The sequence below is a fragment of the Physeter macrocephalus genome, chromosome 15 (assembly GCF_002837175.3).
Source record: "Physeter macrocephalus isolate SW-GA chromosome 15, ASM283717v5, whole genome shotgun sequence".
NCBI lineage: Eukaryota > Metazoa > Chordata > Mammalia > Artiodactyla > Physeteridae > Physeter > Physeter macrocephalus.
Window position 1 is genome coordinate 72552006 of NC_041228.1, and position 10010 is coordinate 72562015.

General features: G+C 40.8%; 1 long non-coding RNA gene across 1 annotated transcript in view; it reads right to left on the reverse strand.

The window, feature by feature from the left end:
* LOC114487917 (uncharacterized) overlaps positions 1-9677 on the reverse strand; it is a 77905-nt gene extending 68228 nt beyond the window's left edge. The window contains exons 1-2 of the long non-coding RNA XR_003683482.2: positions 9413-9677; positions 3487-3567 (exon numbers count right to left, since the gene is read on the reverse strand). This is a non-coding gene — a long non-coding RNA (uncharacterized lncRNA). The remainder of the gene's footprint in view (positions 1-3486; positions 3568-9412) is intronic.
* Positions 9678-10010: the final 333 nt, after the last annotated feature.

A 10010-nucleotide genomic window follows, 5' to 3' on the forward strand; every position in this document is an offset into this window, starting at 1 on the left:
AGGCCGCAGCAGAGGGAGGCCCGCGTACCGCAAAAAAAAAAAAAAAAAAGTCAAATAGCAGCATTTAAGTAAAAAAAAACAAAGGGGGCGTGGGCATTCTAGTCAACAGCAGGGAGTCATATGGTAACCACCTGGGCTGAGCACAGCAATACTGAAGATGGTCAAATGAGGATTTCCTGGAACCAACATACACATAAGCAGCCCAAAAGGGTGCGACTTCGTTTGTAGGACCATAACATATTGGTTTGTTAGTTTAAAGACTTTTTCTGCTCATTTAATAAGAAATTACCTGCTTTGTAATTATGGAAGAGAAAAACTTATTCCTAGCCTTCCCTGAGTAATCAATCATTATTCTCTTCTTGAATACAGAAGAGTTTTATTGCTAGTAATTAAATCATGAGTGCACCCGTACTATAGAGACTATGAAGGAACTTTCATATTTATTCTGTGACTTTGTAGTTTAGATCAGTTTCATGTGTACATATGTCCATGCATGGTTACTCCTTCACCAAAAATATTTACATATTGTGTAACTTGCTAAAATCTGCCTTGAATGTTTTAAATTTTTAATTTAAAATTACTCTGAGAAACCCAAGCTTATTTCACCTTTGAACAATAACATAAATTCTAAAAGGAATCCAAAGTTTCTTGTGAAAGAATTTGGGGTCTTCTTATTTTAGAGAAATGGCTTCTGTGAAAATGAAAAAGGACTTTCCAAGCCAATGAGGCAATGAGTACAAAGTCCACTTTTATCATGTGAAGCAGCTCCCAACACCACAAGGTTCTGTCAACAAGCAGTGCAACACGGTGTATGGTGGGTTATGGGATTATGGTGTGGACCAGAGTAAGAAAGATGTGCGTCCACAATACCTGATCTTGAAAAGGGTAGGGGAGAATTAGGTCTATTCTTCAATTTCTTCACTTCCTCCCGGATCAAAAATGTATTTTCTAAAATCTAAACATATTTTCTAAGATTTATAACCAACTTTACTGAAATATAATTCACATTCAATAAAATGCACTCATAATACATGCACAATTCAGAGAGTTTAGAAAAATGCCTATGTCTAATTATCAACCAGTATAAACAAGATCTAAAACATTTCCAGCACCCCAGAAAGTTTCTTGTGACACTTTGCAGTCACTACCCTCCTATCCCAGGCCTCAGGAAAATACAGATCTGTTTTCTGTTACTAACAGATTGTATTTAAAATTAGAATTTAAATACTGAATGAGAGATAAGTAATTTATAAGGCCAGCTCTGTGAAGGACAGTGGACATTTGTTACCACTCATTTAAGAAACCAAGACTGATACCCGAAAATAACCCTCATAAACATGCCCATCTGAGTGAGTATGCACTGTTATCAGTGTTACTACTCAAGGTGCCAGCCCACAGTGTTTGCTACCGCTCCATTTCAGAAGACATACAGGATTTACAAGTAGGGGCTGAGGAACTCTCATAGCAGTTTGAGACTGCCATGCCATCCAGCTACATGATCACGTTTCATAGAAGTTCCATTTTACTGTATTTTATAAAAGTTTTGGTCAGTAGCGTGTGGGAATTTAAAAACAGAACAAAAGCTGGTGCTTCACCACAATCAGAGAAGTACTCCTCAGGCTTCCAGTGGTTTGGTTTCCCTCCTTCTGTTCTTTGAGGAATGGCTTTTCGGCTTTTAAAAGATATGCACTGAATCTAACGCTGGAAATATATGAGTATTTGTCAAGATTTTAAAAATATGTAAGTTGAGAAAGAAATCCTCAGTGACTCACCTAGAATTAAACCAAAACAAGTGTCCAGGCAAGGGAAAAGTCATTCATAAGGAAAGGCTGAGGAAATCGCTGCTGCCCGCTGGTTGATTTAAGCTAATGATGCAAGTAGCCATGACTTCAACTAATGGTAATGAATCTTCTGATGAACAATTTAGTGAAAATGTCCCCAATGCTCCCATTCTGCAAAAGGCTCAGGAGTTAAAAAAAAAAAAAAAAAAAGGTATTTACTTTCTAAAGTAGTGGTGAAGAGATCATTGAGTAAAAGCAATAATATAAGGATATTCTTTAGCAAGAATAACTAATAAATTATTCTTAAAATTGCTAATATCTTGCGTCCTATAAAATGATTTACTAATACTAATATTGGCAGACACATATAGCACATTTTATGTCAGGTACTGTTCAAAGTGTTTGATATGTATTATTTCAATTAACCTTCATACCAGCCCTATGAGGTCATCACTATTATCACCATTTTACAGATGAAGAAACTAATGAAGAAGCTGAGTGACTTGCCAGTGTTACACGGCTACTTCATAGCCAAGCTGGGTTTTAAACCCAGGTAGTGTGGCTCCCAAGTTCGCGTGCCTAACCTCTGCGTTTGCCGTCTCTCCGCTATTGAGAAGCAAAACCTTCACCACGGATGCCACTGAATGAGGCAGCTAGAAAAAGAGAAGTACATCAATGTTCTAACTAACGCATTTTCCCATAAATTTGTCATATCATTCAATAAGTTAAGGCATTGAGCATTAACTTCTTTTTCTTTCCTAGAAAATTTTCCTGGTGGCATTTGCTAATCACGCTGGGTTTATCTAATGTCATAATAATCAACTGAAAAACTAAAGAAAAAATAAATCACAAACCAACTGGCATTTTTTGTTTGTTTGTTTGTTTTGCGGTACGCGGGCCTCTCACTGCTGCGGCCTCTCCCGTTGCGGAGCACAGGCTCCGGACGCGCAGGCTCAGCGGCCATGGCTCACGGGCCCAGCCGCTCCGCGGCACGTGGGATCCCCCCGGACCGGGGCGCGAACCCGCGTCCCCTGCATCGGCAGGCGGACTCTCAACCACTGCGCCACCCGGGAAGCCCCCCAGCTGGCATTTTTAATGAGGTTAGACAACTATTTATTTTTCCTGCTTAAATAACCATCTATTTTGAGTGCCATCAAGCTGTGGTCTACTTTGATAATGTCCTAAAGCCTGATCCAAAAATAAATGCTAATATGAGACTGCTGATATTATGCTTTATTTCTGATGAAGCAAGGTGCCAGTCCTATGATTGAATTTCTTCTCTTATTTTATGTCTCTCTGGATCCAAGCACCACACACCCTCTATACATTTCATATAAATAATGCTGCATTTTGGTCATATTACAGAAATCCTATGGAATTTTTAAGTCTGGAAGACATTGAGGGAGTGGAGAACATCTACAGAACTCCGATTTTTTCATGATGTTTCCACTAAAATAGGACTGATTACTTCTGCCACTGATCTAAATGAGATGTTTAGCTTTTGACATTGTACATACTTGTGTGTTCATTTCCCATCAATTCAACAACTAGACTCAAAAACAGCATTCAAATATATCAGCACCAAAGAAACTATGTCTTCCCAGAGTTTTCCGCAGTGACAAATGCCTCTTATGAAAATTCCAGGTTAGATTTCCCCTTAAAGTTAAAGCAGTCACTTGATAAAAAGAAAAGTATAAAACCTTACCTCACACTTTTCTGAGATTGATTCACAGGCTAATGTGTAAGCTCTTTTCTGTCCAACATGAATGTAATACAGATGCAAATTCTGAATTAGAAAGAAAGTAAATTTGGGGATTAAACAGAAAGATTACCTGAAAAATCCATTCATTTCACTTGAAGAGCATCTTAACCACGTATTATGTACTGTAGTAAAAGCATATTGTTATTTTCCACGCAAGGATTTTTCTGTTTGAATAACGGCAAAGCATAAAATGTAAATTTCAGAACATTTACATCTGAAAGCAGGATACACGTCCTTGGTAAAAGCAACTTCCATTAACATTTTAACTCTCTGACAGTTGAAGAGTCCCAAGTTATCAGCTGAGATGGTCAAAGCTGTGGCCAGAAAGCAATTTCTTCCAAAATGAGCAGAAATATCTCGTGAAGACAATGGATGCTAAAATATAAGAACTGACGTGGGACATGTCAGTAGCGGTTTGGAGTATCACATTCACTACTGTATATTTTAGCTTTGATTTTTTAAATATAGGAATGACAAAAGCTGTGTTTCTCTCATTGCAGTTACCACCAACGGTGAAAGCACTGACACGTTTAGACATTTCGTAAAGAGGCAATCATTCATCAGACATCCTTAAAGAAATTTTCTGTCCTCAAATTTGCCTCTGTGTATTTACTGAGTGAATACTAGGTGTCAGCCACTGTACTAGCTTACTGTAGCCAGAATGGTAAACAAGATATGGTGCCTGCCTCTCAAGACAAACAAGTAAAAGGCCAATATTTATATGATTTAATCATTTATACATACAAAGTTTGATTAAGTGTGTCTATAACAACAACAGCACATCATGTGAATAGCTTCTGTCTGGGAAAAAAAAAATCAAAAAATATTATTTTTCATTTTTTATTATAGAAAAAGTATTTTTAAATCATAGCTTTAAAAAGTAAGATTAGAAAGAAGTGCTCCAAAAACCATAAAAGAAGTCTTGAGAATGAAATGTCTACGGTCTTTGAAAAGCTCTGACACATTCATGGAAATCTAGAAAGCCACATGCATGTGTAAGTCTGTGGACATGTCAAGGAAAGACATGAGAAAACCCTAATGTTTCCCCTCTGGCTGACCTTGAGATTATTTGAAAGCAGGAGCAAAAGCTAAGGTACAGTTGTAAACTGCCATTTAAGGCATGCCTTAACACACATGCAGATTCCCTTGGCAAAGATAGGAAACAATGATCCAAAGCATGTAAGGAAATTTCTGGCCAGTCATTAGCTGACCAGTGAGTTAACCAAGCAGAGATCTCAGTGGTTCCACATAACAAAGGTTATGGATTTTACAGAATTAGCTCGTGAAAGTCACTAAACAAAGAGCAACAACAAAAAGTGATGGTAAGGCTGGAGTCTAATTTCCAGAAAATACAATGTACAGTGAATTTCAGCAATATAACTATCCTAATGCTTCAGGGATAAAGAGGAAGCTCCTGAAATCCTAAAATGCATACTTTTCTACCCCCCAGCACCACACTATGCCTTGATTGGCCAAGGAACTAAACTCATTATGCCTTTTTTCCCTCCTTGACAGTTACAACTAGAAGCCTGAGACTCCAGCCATCCCTCATCCGTCCCCCAGTCCCCAGTCCCTGAGAGACTCTGCACCGTCCCTTTTCTTTCTCCTTCTCTCACCTCTCTCCATCTCTAATTCCAGAAATCCTTCCACTGTGCCCTTCAGAACTCACCACCCATCATCAGCAAGATCCTCCATATTTTCAACCTTGCCCCTAAATGTTCCTTTCACCTTCCTTAGAGAACAAAAGCCTGGCTCTCCCCAAAGACATCACCTTCCCTGTAATCCTCTCAAGAAATGGCTCTTTTTCTCCCACCGTCCTTGTACGGTTCCACTGAAAGGCAGAGTAAATATCTTTCTTCTGCCTCCTTCCCACTTTATTCTCCTTCCCTTTTCTCCAAAACTTTCCGGCTTTGAAGATCATGTGATAAAAAGAATACTGCTTGTAAGTCCTCATGGATCCCCAGATCATTATCCTACATTTCTTGATGACTTTAGCTCACTTTAGATCACTATCATTCTCCCGTAAGATTGAGATTCCCTTCTGACAATTCTTGGAAATTGCCATTTACAGCAGCCTGATCTCTCAGAGTCTTTTTTTTTTCTTAACTTTTAATTTTATCTGGGAGTAGAGTTGATTAACAATGTTGTGTTAGTTACAGGGGTACAACAAAGTGATTCAGTTATACATCTACGTGTATCTATTCTCTTTCAAATTCTTTTCCCATTTAGGTTGTTACAGAATACTGAGCAGAGTTCCCTGTGCTAGACAGTAGGTCCTTGTTGGTTATCCATTTTAGATATAGCAGGGTGTACACGTCACTCTCGGTGTCTTGATCTCTTCTGTACAATGATCTCGCCCACCCCCTGTACCTCAGCCTCTCCCTCCTGTGGTGATGTCCCAGGTCTGTCATTACCAGTAGCTGTAGAACAGGACAGCATCTCCTGCTCAGCCCTCAGCCTGCAGCCCCAGATATATAAGAAGCGAGCTTCCCTGGTCATCAACAAAAGCCCCCACAGCAATGCCTCGGAATAAATGACCAGGGACTTGGAGACACTTAGCTGGCCAAACCTGCTTCTTCTACTTGAAAAATAAAAGATGAAGGGTCTTTTTGTTCTATATGGAGAGGCCCACATGAAGATGAACATCATTGCCTATTTGTATTATTTGTATCATCATTGCTCTCTTAAATAAATGAAATACATCAACTGTAGAGTATCCAGTCACATTCCCCACAGTGTCATTTAAAGAAACCAACCAACCAACCAACCAATATAAATAAATAAAAAAGCCGGAAGGAGTGGGCGATCCCAGTGTAAACCAACAAGAAAATTGCCATTCCCCCAATACAGTCGACTCTGGCACTTGGTGATTTAGATTTACTTTTTGTAAACAGTCCACAGGAGATGGACTTAGTGTGTTACCCTAAGGTAGAGTTATGATTTTCTAGCTTAATTTAATTTCAGTTCTGAATATGTCATTATCAAAATGCAAGGGATTGAGTTTGCCCTAGCAGAAGAGCACTCTTCACTAATTACAGGCTTCATGTTAAATTAGGTCCTATTTCTCTGCAGCAGCAAAGTAATCAGAGGAGAATCCCATGCCTCTGTTAAACATTTACATTAGAACTGCCTGATTATGCCAGGATTTGTTTGGGTAGCACTGGCAGATGTTCTGAAAGGCTGTGGAAAACGCAGTTGCTGTTTCCTAGGAAATGGGCACCCACTTAAGACCATCCTGACACTATAGCAGGGTACATGAGTGCACATGTAGATGAAAAAATGTACCAGGTTTTTTTTCAGTATAATTCAGTAAAGTGGATCATCTGAACACCTGTAAGGAAGCTATTTGTTCTCCATCTGCCTCAGGAAAATATCGCAAGTGTTCCCGTGGAAATCCACTAAACTTAGATATTTCCACAACTGAGTGTTACGGAAGAAGAAGGTGATGTAAATTATTACAATCAGAGTTTTAATCTGAGTTTTCAAAAGTAATAAACCCACTTGAAGTTCCGTAGTGCCAGCTGACAGTACATTTTCCAAGACTTCTTTATGCAACATAAGGCATGAGATTTGAGAGACTATGAGATGGTGCTTGTTTTAAGCCCTGCTGTTTTGTAGCTGAGTGGGTGGCACCCTGCCAGCCATCTCTGCCGAACAAAGGAGTGAACAGAGCTGGCTCTGTTTTCTGTTTTTCCTCCCATACTGGTGTACTTGGGCGGGGGGATGGTAAACTGTGGGCTAGACAAGTGACAGATGGCATGTGTGCCCCAATGAGACTTGCCAGTGCAGGAGGCTCTTCCTTCCCACCATGCTCAGGGGCTGCTATGGCTCCACATACCAGTAAGATTGCTCCAGGAAAGCTTGCTTGAATGGACAAGCTTGGCACTAACCCTGAGTCTGGCAGATTGCCTGAAGGACCCCGATTTGACTTATCATAGTTCTGGGTCATCACTGGACATTTCCTTCCTCTAGGAGGCATTCCAGAACAATAAAACTACTTCCCACTAGTGCCAAGAACTCCCAGCACTGACTTTGCCTTTCTTTGAAGTCAGATTATTCCTGAAAAAAGAAAAATTAAGTTTAAGAAAAGAATAAAGAAAAATTTAAGTTTAAGGGAAGAATAAAATTCTCCTTTACAGGCAGTTTTGGGAAAAATCCGATGATGTAGTCTTGCTTCCCTTCCAACCTATTGTACCTTCCCATGTCACTGGCTTTCTACTGCCATCCTTCCCCGCAAGCTCTGTCCTGCTGTTGTTCTCCCCCATCCTACCCCACCCAGATCCTGTTTCTCTGATTTTCTAGGTAAGAAAGAAAAAATTCCTTGAAGACAGGGGCTGATCGGTTCCCAGCATCTAGCACAATGCCAGAATATAATAGATATGTAATAAATGCTTATTGAATAAGTTTAGAAAGTGCTATATGATATCGAGAAAATAAGGAGAAAGAATCAGGACTGTCTATGTAGCATAACGTATATCCCCCGAAGAAATAAGCCATATTAAAACAAAAGCTCCATGTATTAAATATCCACACTCCTCTTCAGTGTTTCTTGTTCTCCCCACCAAAAGGTAGAGCCTATTTCTCCACCCTCCTTGAATCCGGACTGACTTTGTAAGTGTCGTTGACCCACAGGACATAAGGTAAGGTACATCCTATCCATTACAAAACCTAGTCCTTAAAAGAGTTTGCAGGTTCTGCTCTTGTTCTCTCGGAAGCCTGAAGCCAGTACATTCTGAAGAAGCTGGGTATAGCCTCCTGGGGGATGAGAGGCCACTTGGAGGAGAGCCAAGTTGCTCTAGTCAACAGCCAATGCCAACTGCCAGACGCGTGAGTGAGGCCAGCTTGAGTGAGGCCCCTGTCGAGCCATCCATAATCAGCAAAAGAACCACCCAGACTGCAAACTAGTAGAACCGTGAGACATAATCAGTCATTGTTGCCTTGTTGGGGCTCAGCTGCCCAGCAAGAGATCCCTGAAACACTCCGTGCTGTCCGGGTCATCAGTACCTCTCCTCCCACCGCGAGGCTCTGGAGCCTACGGTCCTCGGTAACAAGGCGGCAGCTACTTTCTTGGCTTCAGGGTACTCCCCAGGGTCCCCCAACCAGCCCCTGCTCAGAATCCACTTGCTCTCATCCGTCTTCCTAGGATCCTGTACCTTTGCCTCACACCAGGAGCTTCTCTCCTCATCTCGCTCTCTCCAACAAATAAATCTGTTGTATGGTCTGCTTGGTTTTCGTTTGAAATTTTTCCCTGTGAACCTACCACTTGGGTCACCCCACCTGAGTTCCATGGAAGACCCCACAGCTCACTGAACCTGACCAGATTCCTGGGACACACAATGCCCAGGACTCTGCTTCTTCAGGAAGGGGGTTCTTCACATCAATGCTTTAAGTTTTTTATATTTTAATATAAAATATTTTATATTAAATATTTAATATTTTAAAGAAAAAAAGGCTATGGATACATGTAACTCACATAATGAAATACTAATTATGAAACATTATCTTGAACACAAAACTGTACCCTCTATGTTCCATTAGGGCCTTTATTACTATTTGTAGTAAGTTTTTGCCCTTATATCAGCAGATGCTCACCCGTAACCTTCGGGAAGCTCTTTAGCAACTGGTTTTGTTGTCATTTATTATCCCAGGAGTAACCTTGTCTGTTTACTTGGTCTGTAGTGAGTGCCCTTTGACCTGGGTCTAGAGCCTTCTTCTGTGGTGACATTCGTCTCATTAATTCTCTAGATACTTTGACAATAATAGTCATTTCAAGTTACTTTTAGTGGGAACATTCATTATCTGGTTGGGGTCTCAGCTGAAAATGACAACAAAACCCTTCCCAAATTCCAGAGTTAGTGTGACCACTTACCTGCCCCGTGGCTGCTGCTGCCACAAAGGGCTGTCTTTCTCCTCCAGTCTTTCACGGTTGCAATCACTGCACCGGCAGATTCAGCTGCTGCGCCAGTGGCAGCTCATCATGGCAGGCGGCAGTGGAAACCACTCTTCTGTTCTTCCCTGGTCACCAGCTTTCTCTCCAGGCCATGGGCTCCCTCCTGAATGTTCACTTACAAACTGAGATCAGGAAATAGGCTCTGAACTGAGCACTAGTCTTTCTATTTAGTCTTACCCATTGACTGCCGCCCTCCAGAAGAGTTACAGAGGCTGGAAGCTGTCCTAGGACAAATGAGTCACTCAGTGGCAATTATCTTCATATAGAGACGTCATGCCTCTGCGTCAACAACAGGAGAAAGGGCATGGTTCAGCGTTCACGCAATCGAAATGCATCTGGCAGAGTGCATATTCCCCTTCCGGTGCACTCTTTCTCAGGTAGATTGCCCATCTCCACGTGACTTAGTTGTTCTTCTGGGGCTTTATCTTGTTCCTTTGTCTGGAACATTTTTTTCTGCTGTTTCATTTTGTCTAAAATTCTATTTGTATTTTTACGTATGTGGAAGCTCAGTTATGTT